This window comes from Mustela lutreola, chromosome 1 (genome assembly GCF_030435805.1).
Source record: "Mustela lutreola isolate mMusLut2 chromosome 1, mMusLut2.pri, whole genome shotgun sequence".
Taxonomy (NCBI): Eukaryota; Metazoa; Chordata; class Mammalia; order Carnivora; family Mustelidae; genus Mustela; species Mustela lutreola.
Window position 1 is genome coordinate 267,940,991 of NC_081290.1, and position 16,376 is coordinate 267,957,366.

The 16,376-nt window shown below is 38.0% G+C and overlaps 1 long non-coding RNA gene across 1 annotated transcript in view; it reads right to left on the minus strand.

Annotated features, from left to right (window-relative positions):
- Window positions 1–15,967, minus strand: part of LOC131822153 (uncharacterized) — a 43,693-nt gene extending 27,726 nt beyond the window's left edge. Inside the window, exon 1 of the long non-coding RNA XR_009350099.1 lies at window positions 15,577–15,967. This is a non-coding gene — a long non-coding RNA (uncharacterized LOC131822153). The remainder of the gene's footprint in view (window positions 1–15,576) is intronic.
- Between the last annotated feature and the right edge of the window lie 409 nt (window positions 15,968–16,376).

Below are 16,376 nucleotides of genomic sequence, written 5' to 3' on the forward strand. Positions count from 1 at the left end.
TCTCCTGACTAGGGCCACCTTTTAATGGTTCAAAATATACTGATCATTGTTTTAGGGACAATGGGTGTTAAGAAGCGTTTAACCTTGCGAGTTTACCATCATTCAAGAAAACATCTGTGCAATGATCTGAATAATGATCTAGTCTACGTCCCCTTACCCCACCCTACAACCTCCCACCACCAAGAAAATAAAAAGAAATGGTTATAGAATAGCTCAATTTAAAGCTTCATTCTTTGATGTTTAATCAAGGTGACAACAACAGCCAGATAACTCATTTCTCTCTGACATTCCCATAGTAAGAAGTAACTAACAGATGGTCATGATTGTTACCCAAATGTTTGGATAATCATCTTTGACAAATCATGTATCATGGCAGCTCCTCAGATGACAGTGACTTCTTTGGAGTCCCCTAAAAACCTGGCACATTAAAGAATTGCTTGATGACATAATGTATTTACTACTCAGCTAGAAAATAGCCAGAGTTTATCGTTCTCCATGATTTTTTAAATCTTATTTTTAAAAGTCCCTTGGATTTGTTAAATTTATTAATTGCAATTTTTCTTCAAGTTGGAGGACAAGAGAGGGACTTTTGTTATTGATAGGGGATGAGGGCTTCGAAAATAGGACAGGTACGAGACGGCAGTGCTTAAAGGGAAGGAAAATGCAAATTAACTACTGTAGACGTGGGTGTTTTTGCCCTGGCAGCAGCTGCTGAATAATTAGGGCCCAAAGGCCTTCATAAAGGTTATAAGTCTTGTTACTGTGGCTAACCAAATCTGCTTGAGTAATTTTCCTTTCACTATTGCAATTATGGGGTTTTAACTCACTAGGTAGCTGATTTTGTGGCATGTACATATTCGATGTGTCAGGGAAAATGAGCTTCCAGGGCTCCCCTCTGGACCACTTTAGAGCAATGATCATAAATCCTCACTAAAGGGAAACTGGTTCTTAAGAGAAGCAAATCTAGGGGTGGAAGTAGAGGAAAAAAATGGGAAGAAGTAGGCAAACATTTTATAAGCAATAGGGCTGAAAACTGCATTGTAGCACAACACAATAACATAATATAACATGATAGAGTATACTAGAATATGTTGTACTTTGGTGATACAATACACATTTTATGTCTCATTATTATAACTACAGATAAGTATTCGCCCTAGACTTTCCTAGACAATTTTTGATAATACTTAGATCCACTTTTCCCCATAAGTCACCTTCACTTTCTAGTGTCCCCTCTTAGAGTTGTGAAACCATGGTCTTTACATCTTTTACCTTTTCGTGTGTAACCCTGGGCGTTAACTCTGTCTCGTTTGTCTCATCAAGTCTGTCTCCTCCTATCCTGACATAGTGTCTAGTATTAAGATGGGATAGAGCAGTCAGTAGTGTGAGAGAAGAAACGAGCCTCCTTTCTGGTGGCAAATATCACTTCTGTGAACTGGGTAATGTGACTAATTTATCTGGACTATAATTTCCTTACTTTGGAAATGGAAAATTACTGCTTCTAGAGATTTTAGATAGACATCAAATATAAAAATTTTTGGAAAGTCCTTTTTTAATCTGAAATATATTTGTCTATCATCTTTCTCCCCCCACACCTCTTTCTCTGTCTCCCTCTCTCTGTCTCGGTCTCATTTCTCTCTCCATAAATCCTCCATCCACATATACACATTTCAATATATTTTACCTTGTCCTTAAAGTGAAGACAAACATGTCAACAGAGCTTAAACATTTCAATTCAAGTCTTACACAAAATACAAGTTTTATCAATAAATATTTGATATAACTTCAAAGTACTTTTGACATTCAAAAGTCAAAAAAAAAATGGTTATAGAACATTGTTTTCATGTGGCCAAAGAAGGTATTCTATCCAGAGCTAAGCATATCATGAGCCTAAGAATCGGTCCTAGGTTGGTTCTTAGACCATCAAAGGGCCACTGGTACATGAAAATGTATTTGCATCTCCACCAATTTTATATTCCATATCAAAGATCCCAGTTCAGCAAGTTCTTTTTCACTACAGAAAGAACTTTCAACAAATAATATTCTTAGATACACATATTTAGATACAAGTCTAGAATTCATGAATGCATTAATAACTTTCCCTAGCAAAATACAGTTTTAATAATGTTTTTCAGGGTATAAGTGCCTCCTACACAGTGCTTTTTTAGTTGCTGAGGCTTAAAGCACTTTGTGTTGATTAATAGTGGCTCGTTGGTAAGAGCCCTGGCCCAGTACTATGTTAGGTTCTGAGGAATCATAGGCAGGATATGGATAGTCATATGTGGGAAGAAGGGTACTGGGACTCAAAAGAGAGTCAATGTCGGGGACAATTTGTAATTGTGAAACCATCAGGCTTCTCCATTGTAACCTAACATAAAAGAATAACAATAAGCTTCGATGTGAACATTTGTGAAATTTTATGTAATGTGTACATTTAAAAAGTCTAAAGTTACTTTCACTCCGTGCAAATGCACATGCTGTGTAAATGCAGATTTTTTCTTTTTCTTTCTTTTTTTTTTTTTTTTAAGATTTTATTTATTTGACACAGAGAGAGAGACAGCAAGAGAGGGAACACAAGCAGGGGGAGAGGCAGAAGCAAAGCAGAGAGCCCGATGCAGTACTTGATCCCAGGTCCCTGGGAACACGACCTGAGCTGAAGGCCAGACAACCCATAAATGTAGATTTAATCTAGAACCTGTAATCCCTGTTCCCTCCAACACACCCACTAACCAGAATATCACTTAGTGATTCCTATATAGAGTTTCAGAAGCCAACCATCATGACAAACCAAAATAAAACCTCCATGATAAACACAACTTATTCATACCATAGAGAGCTCATACGAGGACCACATCCTAAAGGCTCAAGGAAGGAAGACAGCAAGGTGGGGTGGGGGTGAGGGGTCTTAGATTTACAACATCAAACAGTATCTGGCACAGAAATCTGATCTCAACCCGTTAGCTTATCTATGATTAAGCCAGGTTGACTGAAAGAGTCAGATTTGGGGTAGAGACAAGCAGAACATCTGCATCATGTGACTCTCCTTCCTCCTACCTTCTCCTGATCTAAGAGAGGATGGATTTCCTGTCCCCATCTTCATGAAAGTCTCAAAAAAGTAGAAAGGCAATGTAAAATATTAGAGTTCAAATGTCAGTAGAGGGTAAATGTGAACTCTGACCACTCATGAGTTTATTAACTGGAACAAGTAATTTCTTTGAAACTCAGAAAAAATTAACTCTATAATGGAAATAATAATAGTACCTACTTTGAAGGATATTGTCAGGAGGGAGAAAATGTGTGTAACATCATTTGCATAGCATTTAATACAAAATAGTACTCCATAATGTCAATTATTACTATTATTATCATACAGAGAGGAAAAAATCTTAAATATGGTACATAATCACATAGATTCCAAAGCCCTGAAATTGGGGCAGAATATTTTTAGCATAACATTCCAACTTCCCACAAATGTTTTAATCTGAAATGGCACAGACCAAAGCTCAAAGACCCATTCGTGGACTTCTATCTTCCCCCTTTTCCTAGCTAAAACAAATGGACACATGTGTGGACACATTAGTATCTACTTCCCTATGAAACCTTTCCTGGTAACTCTATTTAACTCTAATTTCTCACTTTGTTGACTGCCCATGGTGTTAACTGTACAGAATATGTTAGCATACTTAATTTATTTCTGCATCACAGTTTCTCCTCGGTCTCGTGTGCATATTGCCTTATTAACACATCTGTTAAATTCTTAAAAGTCAGGGATTATGCCTTATGTTTCCCATAGGCCTCCCATGCCACATAACCAGCACATTCCAGAAAGATTCTAAGACATATTGAATCCTAATTCTTTTAAACCTCCCATATTCACCTTACTTTGGGTACAATTCCCGGTTGAATTTCAACTACTTGCTTTCAAAAATGAAATTTCCATAATAGCATATAGTGTTCTAATAATGTCCTGATCAATGCTACTACAGGGTTACTGCTGATTATACACCTGTTTCTAAATCCCAGCGTCATCAAGTGTTTCTCTTTTGTCTTTTTTAAATTGTTAAACTATTATCACTTCCCAAATACTCTGCATTATTCAGTTTATGGTCTAGTTTGATATGTGGGTTATGGTTTATCACAATGCAGTCATTCCATAAAAATCCCTTCTTTTATCACTTGGGAACAGATACAATTATTATTCAAGGAATATCACGGTAAATTTTCCAAGAATGATCACATTTTTAAATTAATCAAGGTTTTAAATTTGTATTTCCTGTTCCATAAACCTCAAATCAAACTTGATTAATCATTTGACCAAGCAATTATTTGGAAAATCAGAGAGTGAGTGCACAAAATGCCTATGTCTGGGTGGAACTTTTTTTATTTTGACTTTAAACATCTCTTTCGAAACAAGTAAATGGTGACTGAAGAAAATTTGGAAAATACAGAGAAATAAATGTAAATCAATAAAATCCTAAAGAATCTCCTACCTATAAATATCCACTATGAATATTTTTTTAAGTTTTTATTTTGAAGTAATTTTCCACTTACAGAAAAATTACAAAAACAGTTGGAAGAGTTTTCATATATCCCTCATCCAGCTCTTTCAAATGCATTTTGCACAATCACACTACCAGGATCAGAAGGAATTACCATGGGTAGAATATTACTAACTTGTTGGCTACTTTTCTTCTTCCTAGTTACCACTGTCTTTACCATCCTTGCACAGATTTCCCCAAGCCATAACGGACTGGAAAGCGAACATGCCAAAGTAATAGTAACAAAATAGTATTTCTCTAAATACAAACTCATCTACAGAGCTGAGAGAACCCCTGGACCTTCTCATTCATTCATTAACTATTTGCTTCCAACTTGCTATGAACTGGCATTATTTTAGGCTCTGAAGATACCACTATGGACAAAGTCTTTCTCTTGATGGAGCCTGCATTCTACTATGGGGGACAGGCAATAAAAATGCATTTATACTACAATGGTAGGAGGTACTATGGAAAGAACAGAGCAGGAAATAATTGGGATAGAAATGGATAAAGAGGCAGAATATGATTTTACATATGTGGGTAGGGAAGACCTTTCTGATGATGCAGCATTTGAACAAAGTTCTGAGTCAGCCCTTAAATAGGGAAAAGGGTTTCCAAGCAGAAACTGCAAAGCCCTGATAGAGGAACATACCTGGCATGTTGTAGAAGCAGCAAGGATGTCCTTGTGCAAAGACTGAGCTAAGGGGAAGCGAGGGAAGAAATTAAGTCTATGATGTGACTAGGCATCAGATCAAGTGCAATATCCCCAACCCAATAAATTCCTCTTGAATTTTTATGGAAACTCCCTGTGCGCTTCTAAATACATTCCTCTAGGCTGCAGCAGAAATTCCACCAGATCCTCCCTTGGGTTATAGCAATGATTTTTTTTGTCAATTCTCATGACCCACTACCTTGGCTATATGGATGTGTTCCAGAAGTCCACACTAGCAGGCTTTTACTCTAGACAGGGCCCTCAAGAGGTGTCCTGCCTCCCTGAATATCACCTGAGAGACTGAATATATAGACAATGGCTATATCTTCTATAAAAGAAGAACTCTGACTCACAGCTTGCAACAAGTTGCCCAGGAAACCAATCCATTATCTATAATTAAGAAACCAGGAACCCAGCCTACTATAGGTTAGACTTTCAGGAGGCCACGCTGATATCTCTAGGAACAATTCAAGGTAAATAGTAACTTCTGTAACAATTGGCCCCAAATGGCCAGGACTTGATTAATAACTGACAGATTCCCTATTTTTGTTCCCACTTCCAACTTAGAAACAGCCAGAAAAAAATTAAGCATACTCCCCTAACCTATCACGTGGGATGCTCCAATTCTGGTTAGCCTGCTTCCAGCTTTCCCATGTTCACAGCTTCCAATCAGGGCACACTTGAAGGCTTCTCTTTTCCACTATAAAGTTTTCCCACTCCTCTGCCTGCTTTTGAGTCTCTGCCAAAACACAAGTGCAGTGGCTGACTCTCTTGCTAAAGCAAGTTCTTAAGAAATAGCTTTGGCCTTTCTCATGTGGCTGATTTTATTTCTGCACACCTTCCTGCAATAGGAAAAACCCCTCAGCCTTCAACTTTCACAGTAATAAATCCATATATATATATATTACATGATGTGACTAGACAGTTGAACTATCTATGGTAGACGTTGAAATGTGTGTATGTGTATTATATGGTCAAGCTTTTTCCTGCAGATTTAGCAGAGTTTGGATGACATATAGACACTTTTGCATGTAATCATTAATGGTTTATATTCCTCAAGGGTTCAGTAATAAGCTATCTTCTCTTTTCATCTATTTCCATCCTCCATTACTCTGCTTCTATGAAGATGACAAGCAGTTTATATTTCTTGCCCTATGAGCTTCAGACCTTATTTCCCACTACTTCTTAGGTTTCATAAAGATACTGCCTACTCAGTAAGAATAGGTCATCTTCTTCCACTGACCTGCTACTTTTCCAAGTCAGTGAATGGCACTGCCATTTACCTGGTTGAACTATCTAGAACCCTAGCTGTCATCATTGATACCTTCTTCTTCCTTTATCTTTTATCCTCCGTATCACATCTAGTCATCTACCCCTCTCAATTTTATCTTTTAAGTATATATATCACTGGACATCTGAGAGTTTGGAACTATTTCTCTGCTTTATTGTCATTCCCATCTTAGTCTGAGCTACCTTCACCTTTTACATGGTGTTCTGCAATAGTATCTGTATTGGGGTCCTAGGGTGCTAATGTAACAAAGTACCAAAAACTGGGTAGCTTAAAAGCAGGTAAGTTTATTGTCTCATCATTTTAGAGGCCAGAAATTCAGTAACTAGCTGTTGGCAGTACCATGCTCTCTGTGAGGGCTCTGGGTGAGTCCTCCCTTGCCCTTCTAGCTTTGGTGTTTGTTAGTAATCCTAGGCATTTCTTGGCTTATAGATGCATCACTCTGGTCACATGGTTGTCTTCTCTTTCGGTCTTCATCTTATCACCTCTCTTCACGTGTCTGTGTCTAAATTTCCTTCTTTTATTAGGACACCAGTACGGGTTTAGGGCCACTCTAATGACCTCTTTTTAACTTGATTACTTTGTAAAGCCTTAGATCCAAATAAGGACACTTTTTGAAGTACACATTCTGAAGGTTACACCTCAACATATCATTCTGGAGGGCACAATTCAGGACCTAAACTGGTCTCCTTGATTCTCTCAGGTTACCCAGTTCCATTTCCTACTCAGTAACTAGAGTAAACTTTTCAAAGTTCAATCTGATTAAATCATTTATCAACTTAAATTCCTCCCATGTTATTTTACTAGTCTTAGGATACAAATAAAACTCCTTTGATATGGCCCGCAAGGAACTTCTGAGTCTGGTCCAGTATACTTCCTGTACCACAACATGTCTCCTCTCAGTTCTGTGTTTAATAAAAACAAATATATATATGTATATATGCATATATATATATATATATATATATATATGCATATATTTGTGTTTAATTAAAAAAATGTATATTTTTTCTCTTCTTATTGTCTGTGATGTTCCCTCTTTCCCCAGGACTCTTTTATATATTGCTCCTTCTGTCTGGAATGCTCTTTTCTTCCTTCTTTTACCTAATATCCTTATATGTTTTCTCAGATTCTTTTTTTTAAAAAAAGGAAATCCTTCCCCAACATGTTTTCTCTTCAAAATTACAATTTTCTATCTGAATGAAAAATGTGATTAATATCTGCCCCTTCAATTAGACTGAGCTTTATTGAGAGCGAGGAATAATAGTTGGCTTTATTCATCAATCTATCTCTAGTTTCTAGTAAAATGACTGGTGTATCATGAATGTTCAAAGTAGTTTTTTTGATTTGAAGAATACATGATTAAATGAATCAGATGTAATCAAGAGCTGTTTTCCTTAAAACTCTCTATGGCAATAGATTAGTTGATTTTTCTCAATCTTTTGTGAAATAGAAAACTATACTTAAGTCATCAGAAGCCAATGATCAACCATTTGGTGACTGGTGCCAGTACAAGGACCACACTTTGAGTAGCAATGATCTGTACATCTTCTCTAGTTGGATCACTCATTCGGAGATTTTGGAATCACACTGACCTCTTTGTAGGACAAGGGACTTAAATAACTGATTTTTCAAAGTAACAACGTGCACTAAAGTGCTGTTATTTAACTTATCCATTTGCCTAGAACACTGTAACTTGAACAGTGAACACTGTTTAGAGATAACTGCTAGCTGTTCATCCTTTTCCCACTCTTTCCATGGCCTTTTTAAGTGGGACTACCTCAACCATAAAGTAAGCCTAGAGTAGAGATCTTCCATGCTGATGAACTTAGCTCTTAATTATTGTCTGCTCAGTCTCATGAGTTAAAATAAGTACTCTCTTTCTCAAAGTGCTGACAATAGATGACCTGTCTCCCAGCTTGTCAAAGGTACCAATTGGTAACCTAAGAGTAACAGCTGCTAGTCTTTTTTCAGGAAGATATCTAACTAGAAAATCAAACTAGATACAGACCAAACTCTTTAAACAGGGAATCCTTTATCAGCCAACATTTTCAATTACTAATAAACTATATGACAGTTTTTCAAAACTTCAGACTCTGTATCCTAGGAATAGTCATATATATATTTTTTTCTAACCTTGCTCTGTTTGTCAGGGTTTCTCTGAAACCAAAGCGAGTTACCAGCCAGTTGAGTAGATGTTCTCTCTTTGTCACCTGGAATCCTGGCAAAGTTTCTAGCAGAATTTTTCTATCTCAGGGAGACCTACTCATCTGGAATAGATTAGAATTATCTGTCTGGCTCAAGATTACTATTGCAGCAACTGGTGCATTATCCAAGACATCTATGGTGATAGCTATTAGCTAAACTCCCAAACTCAAAGAGAATAAAAGGAAAATTTCTATGTCTATACCAATGTTTAAGTCTTAAACTTTCTTCCCAGAAGATCTGGATGTCACATCAACCATGACTTCTCCAATAAGTATTAATTGCATTCTTGGGCTATAAAACCCACTAAATGAGAGGTAATACATTAGCTAGGGTACTGAAAGGGAAGGGATGACCTATTCTTTCAAAGCCTATCAAACAGGGGCCCCATGTTTTAGAGAATTCTGCTTAGTCCTTTTCCAGCCCATATCTCTCCCCATATGAAAAAAACTTTGTAGTCCAAGGAGTTATGCCCTCCAGGAACCATGTCTCACTTCCAGATCATAATTCAGATATCTGATACTCCTGAAATTTCCTACCCATATGGCTTGTATCCACTTGGAAGTTCTGCAAGGACCTCTTCAAAAGATTCAACTTGCCAAAGTACAACACCAGCATACAAACCCATAAGCTCATTCAATGAGAGGCTATATGTCTACAAATGGAGCTGGAAATACATAGGCTGGGGTGTCTACACACATGCGCATGAGGCCCCTCAAGGTGCAACATAGTGTCCACATGGAACAGACGACATCTCCATGCTTCAGCTTGGAACTCTAAGGTTCTAATAATCCTGTATTCAAACTTGGTCTTTCTGGTTATTTGTAATGAAACACTGTCAAGATAGGAGAATGGAACAATCTTTAAGCAATCTGATAGAATGATTTAAATCTTCTAAATATTTAGTCATATGGTATGTGTGTCTCAATTTTTCCCTGTCCTTACCCACATATGTTAGAGAAGATCTGAAGATGGCATCCAGAGGGATGGGTAAACAGAGTTTAATGAAAGAATATTAACAAAAGTGTTACAGAAATCAAAAGGGGGCACCTGGGTGGCTCAGTTGGTTAAGTGTCCAACTCTTGATTTCGGCTCAGGTCATGATTTCAGGGTCATGAGATTGAGCCGCATATCAGGCTCTGTGCTGAGTGTGGAGCCTGTTTAGGATTCTCTCTTTCCTTCTCTATGCCCTTCCCTCCTGCTCTCTCATTCAATGAGAGGCTATATGTCTACAAATGGAGCTGGAAATACATGGGCTGGGGTGTCTACACACATGCTCTTGCTCTAGAAAGAGAGAGAGAAAGAAAGAAAGAAAAAGAAATCCATTGCTAGTAATAGCGGGAATCTACTATCTAAGGGCAAGAAAGGGATTTGTTAATGGAACCTGAAGAGAAATCAGCTAAAAAGAACACTTTCCTCCAAAAGTTGAAGCCTTCAATAGAGAAATGTAGTTACTGACAACCCACATCCTGACAGAGAGAGAAGGCTAAATGAACACCCCAAACCCATCTCTTCTGCTCTCTCATCTCCTGGTGGTACCTTCTATTGGATAAAGCCAATCAGAAGCCAGATGGAAAGAGATGTTAGTAGATACAATCCAGAGTATAGCCTCCCAGCTTTATCCTGCAGAAGAGAAGGGTAGAGAAAAAGAAGCAAATGGAGAGTATCCAGCATATGTTGAGGACAAATTTCAAATCCAAATTCAAACTCAAGGTTTGAGCATGTTAGAAATGCACAAGCCTTGGAAACAGATATAGCTGGGATTTTAAGCCCCAATTCTGTCACTTATAAGCTGTTACTCCAAGAAAGTCATTTTACTTCCATGCCCTTCTTTTCTTTTCTTTACATTAATAATAATAATAATAATAATATCTACCTTACATGAATTAGGTGTATTGTTGACTATTAGGTCAATTTATACACACATAAAAATAAGTAACCAGGTATCAAGTTATAATATATACTTCCTAGAGAAAGTTTGCTTCCCTCAGAGCAACTTTTCCTCCCTTTTCTGACATTTTTTTGGCAGCTAAGCCCCTACAATCAGGAACTCTACTAAGTACATCAGGATCCAAAAGGTTGAGGATTCCAACTCTGCCTTGAGAGCAATGTGTCGAAGTAGGACGAGAACACTACATAGAAATACAAAATGTAATGAACTTTTAATTTAGTGAGAAAGTAATAATCTTTAATAAGATCAGAGACTGAAAATTGAAAATAATAACTTCACTTTAGGAAGTGCAGTATGATACAAAATCAATACTACCCTGGAGCCCACTTACAGGAATGTTTTAGAATAAACCTACTAAAAGAAAAAGTATAATATATACCCTGTCTTCTATTTCTCTTTCAAAATAAATTTATTTTTAAATGAATATAGAATGTTATTCAAAATCTGCCCTAGATAAAATGTCAAAAACCCTTAAAGGATAACGGGAATTTTTAAAAATGGAGACAGCAGGAAAGAACAAGGAACCTGGGACTTAGTGGTAAAGCATGACAAATCCAAATGTTAGCATGTGTTTTTTTAAAAGTACCTTCTTCGGGCGCCTAGGTGGCTCAGTCACTAAGCATCTGCCTTCGGCTCAGGTCACGATCCCAGGGTCCTGGGATCCAGTGATCTAGCCCCGCATCAGCTCCCTGCTCAGCAGGAAGCCTGCTGCTCCCTCTCCCACTCCCCCTGCTTGGTGTGTGTCCCTCTCTTGCTGTGTGTCTCCCTGTTAAATAAAGTCTTTAAAATTTTTTAAAAAATAATAAAAGTACATTTCAGTATTTAGTGAGATTGTCATCCTTCAGCATTAATGGCTGTAAATGAAGCTACAGGAGAAGAGTATTTCACATGTTCAACATCTGACCTATATTCTCTAGGCCAATGTAGCAATGAGAATATCTATTTTTCCTTAGGTAACTTCTCTATTTTCCTTAGGTAACTTCTCTTTATATATATAAATTTAAATTTAACCTAATAAACATTATTGTACAAATGTTATATGAATAGTACAGGCTAGATGGATACTGGGGGAAATAAGCAAATAAAACACCAGGACTTCTTGGTCCAACAATATCAAGGGAGTTAGACCACAGACACATATTGAGAAATTCTTCTAAGGTTGACTTTGGTTTTATTTTAAATTGCAACAAAAATTGAAATCAGACACTTTTTACTTGTAAATAAGAACATTTTGGAAAGTGTGCTATAATGAGCTGATGGAAGAAGATACTAATTTTATGGTTTGTGGTAGTAAAAGAGGTTCTTTGGAAGAGAGCATTCAATGCTAGCTTGGGGACAAATACAGGAGGACTTCAGAAACCAGAGGTAGCACAACTGTCAGAGAGTAAACACCACAATAAAAGCAAGAATGAATAAGGGGAAATGGATCTTAGGGAGAAATAAGTAGTCCTCTGTGCTAATACATAGTACACCATGTATATTGGGATAAGGATTGATAAATGATTAAGAAAAAAATATATGAAAAAGGAGATTTTTTTTAAAAAAAATAAGAATTGTACTGAGATACTGAGATATAATTCAGTACCATAAAATTAACCCATCTAAAATATATATTTAATGTGGGGTAAAAAGATGTGTTTTGAAATAAGAATTATACTGACATATAATTCAGTACCATAAAATTAACACATCTAAAAGATATATTTTAATGTGGGGTATTTGGGGGGGGGTTGTTTACTTTTCTACCATATTTACAGAGTTGTTTAACCATCAACACAATCAATTTTAGGGCAGTTTCTGGGTCCATGGACAATTCCTTTTTTTTCCCCCCAAGCCAGTAAAAGGAATTTGATCTATTCTTTGAGGCACTGATTTACTAGGTTATCAGTGCAAAAATTCTGAACTTTTTTTAGTAATAGGGTGACATGATCACCATTGCGCTCATGGAAAACACCCTGGTAGCAAAGTATGGTATGTAAAGGAACCACTTAAATCTGAGGAATCAAATCTTACTTTCACATATTCTCTACTACTTTCACATATTCTCATTTCACATATCTACACTAATTCTGTATATTCGTGGAAACAGCTTTCCAATAATCTGTGGATTACATCCCACAGAAATTCCTTCATGTATAACACTTCAAGCAAACCGGTAAATATTTCCTAAATAATAATGTGCTTACAACTAGGCTTCTCTCTTCCTTTGGTTTGTGTTCCCCCTTAGAACCTGACTTTAAAGCACATCAATAAGTTTTGTTTTGTTTTTAATATTTCTCAAAACTACCTGGTTGATTGACTTATACAATAGAGTTACTGTCCCTGTTTTAAAATAAGAAAGATCACAATCAGGAGCCCCTGGGTGGTGCAGTCTGTTAAGCCTCCAACTCTTGGTTTTGGCTCAGGTCATGATCTCAGAGTCGTGAGGGCTTGGGTTCAGTGTAGAGTCTGCTTGAGATTCTCTCTCCCACTCCCCCTGCTTCCCCCCACCCCATGCTCACACACACTCTCTCTAAAACAAATAAAATTAAAAAAAAAAAAAAAAAAAAAGCTTACAATCTGAATGTTAGAGCTTTCTCGGGAGACACACAATTACCAAATGCCAAAAAAATGATTGAATTCGTGGCCTTCTGAATTCACTATCAGGCCTTTTCCCACCATAGCACAGCTGCCCCCACAGCTGTTAACCATGACGTGCCCTTATTCTGAGTCAGCAGAAAAACTCTCCTCTACCCAGAAGTATGTTCGATCTAAATAATTTGGGAGGAGTTAGGATATGTGGTCTTCAAACTTGTTTTAAAAAGTTTTAGAAACCCAAATGTAGAATTAGCAAATGCATTTTGTTAAAGAACCTCAGAATATTGAATTTTCTTAGGATGTATTTGACAAGAAAAGTATATAGCACATGAGCAACAACACTTCTTGTTAGGACAATTTAAATCCCAGAGTAAAACTAACTAGTAGATGGACAAGCACCAATCTAGGAGCTGAAAGGCTTAAAAAGACTATTCTTAATTACTAACTTTTCACTAATAACCAATTCTGTTATTCATGTGGCCACCAACTATTAAGCATTCGAAGGCTGCCAAAGTCACCATCTGAGAGCAATTCTCCCAGCACTTCTATAAGGTAGAAAGCTAAGGCTAAGAGAAGTGGCAAAGATTTGCCCCTGTCCTTAAAGTAACAAGTCTTCTGACTCCAGATAACAACAGTGTTTGCACAGGCTATACACAGAATGCACATGTTCTTATTCTCCTGGACTTTCACAGGAAGGTTCTTTCATTGAACAAGGTTGAGACCAAGTTCAATGCCCAGTTCAAGCCCCTGGCATTCTGTCCTGGTCTGGTACAAGCTGAAATTCCCAAAGGTGGGTTTTCTCTCTGTACCATGCCAGGTATAAAGAACATGAAGACAAATCATCCTTCCCTACTCAAGCCCTCCACCTTAACACCAGCCTCCAAACTGCATCAATACTATTCTGATTTTAAGGTTCTGGCCTTCTTAATGAATGACTCTTTAGGAGACTTACTATCCTGAGTCCTAATTACTCATTCTTTTGAACATTCATAGGAGGGTTATATGGAGAGGTGGAGATCTCTGGACTTTGCGTGGCTTTCTCCACTCTTTGACGCGTCCTTATTTTAGTGCTAGCTACAAAGTTTTGACCTATGGAGTAGACCATGGTGTTTCACTGGCTATCTTTGAAAGTGCTGCCAAGCATTTCTTAGGAAACATAAAAGCCACACTAAAGAGAAAGGCCCAAAGTAAACACACAGGATGAAAACACAGGGGAAGAACCTCTTTGAAGTGAGATGATGCCTCCAAAAAGATTATCAGAGTGATTTGGAAATTATCACCCAATGTTATACAATGCAGCTTCCTACCTTTGTCTCTAAAAGGAGGGTGGCAGGAATGGTTTTCTCCAGGAATACCCCTAACACTGGCAAGGAAGCAAAGGGAGAGTTGTTTGCCGTATGTCTAAATATTTAAGAAATGGAAATCAAACTGTTTTTAAAATGTTCTATCCATGACCTTTATAATGACCTTGAAGGTCAGGTTTGAATTTAGAATTCTCAGACTCCTCAGAATTCTGTGCCAGAACCTGGCTACATGGGAGGCCTGCCCCGGATTCAGCTATCTGCCTTCTCCATACCTTGCTGTATGCCATTTGAGGATCTCTGCTGCATTTAGGCGAGGCAGCTCAGCCTATAGTCCCTGGCCCTATACACATACTCCCTCTTAAACAACCTCCCTTGAGGCCTAGAAGTCAACATATCACCAGTGAAGTAGAGCTGCTGGGGCAGATCCAGCCTCGGAAGGTGTATTAGGATCAATGGAGGTAGGGAATTCTTGTGTTCTGATATCCACTGTATCATCTAGAAAAGGGCAAGATACAAGTATGGGCACATTTCTGGGGCCCTAAGGAACTACTGCTTAAGCGGGAAAGGGTGTGGCTGAAGGAAAGTTGGAACAGACCCTTTAAGGAGTAGGAGGAAAGGCTTGAACCCCTCTTGTCCAGGTCTAAAAGAGGTACCGCCCTCCCTATAAACTCCAAGCAGAAAATCAAAAATATCCATTAGCTGTCCACCCTGAAAGTCATCACATAACTGCCTTCCGCTTCTTGTGGAAATGGAGGGGTAATGATACTGATTGAGCAGAAATTTAAGATGTCACCAGGGCCCTCAAAGCGCACAGTTAACCAGAGTACGTAAGCGTAGGAAAAGGAAATCCCAAACAAATTTAATAGTGACCAACGGCATAAAATAGTGAGCGCAGTCAAGTGAATCCCTAAAATTAGTAAGTGGAGAAATAACATACATAACGACAGACGCAGAGCCACTGACTTAGAGAAGTTAAATAAATAGCCCAAAGTCACACTTACAGGAGCTGGGAGAGACTCAGTCCTGGGTCTGTCCATCACCAAAACACAGATTTCGTCCGCTTCTTGGAAATTCTCTTTGGAGGTCTGAAGTTCGAACAGAGAGATCTGCTGGCTTTTTTTTTTCTTTTCTTTTTTACTTTTCTTTTTTTTTTTTTTTTCTTTTCTTTCCTGCAGAAATATTTTAAACAGCATCTTTCTAGGAGACAGATGTCCCTCACATGCACGCTTTACTTTCTTTCCACTGGTTCCTTTCAAACACCACCAGGATGATTTGTTTTAGTTTTTGTTCGTATTAAAAATAAAACTGCTAGTTATTTTACCAGCAAAAGATCAGTTTATCGGGAGTGACGCAGAATCACAACCCAGCAAAAACAAACAGCAGGAAAAACCATAAGCACAATCGCCGGAGCCAAAGCGGAGACCCGCTCTTTTATAGGGCGGGAGGAGGGTGGCGTAGGAAAGGCTGTTGTAAACAAAAAGGCCATTGGAGCAAACTGGGAGTTGAAAGTATAGTGGCTTCTCATTGGCTGAACTGTGACTGTCTCCCATTGGCTGGGCTGTTACCAGGGCAGAGGAAAGCCTTTCTTGTACCTGCGAGGTCCCCTCTCTACCAGTCGGATTTGTATGACAAGGACAAAGAGTGCCGTGATGTGGGATCTCCCTCCGTCCAATATCTAGACTCCATTTTAGCGAGGCTTCTCATTATTAATTTTCGTATTTTGCTCATTTTTTACTTTTCTCACAACCTGTCTTCTTATTTCACTTCTTATCCCTTTTTCTCTGTCTCTAGGAATTCACTG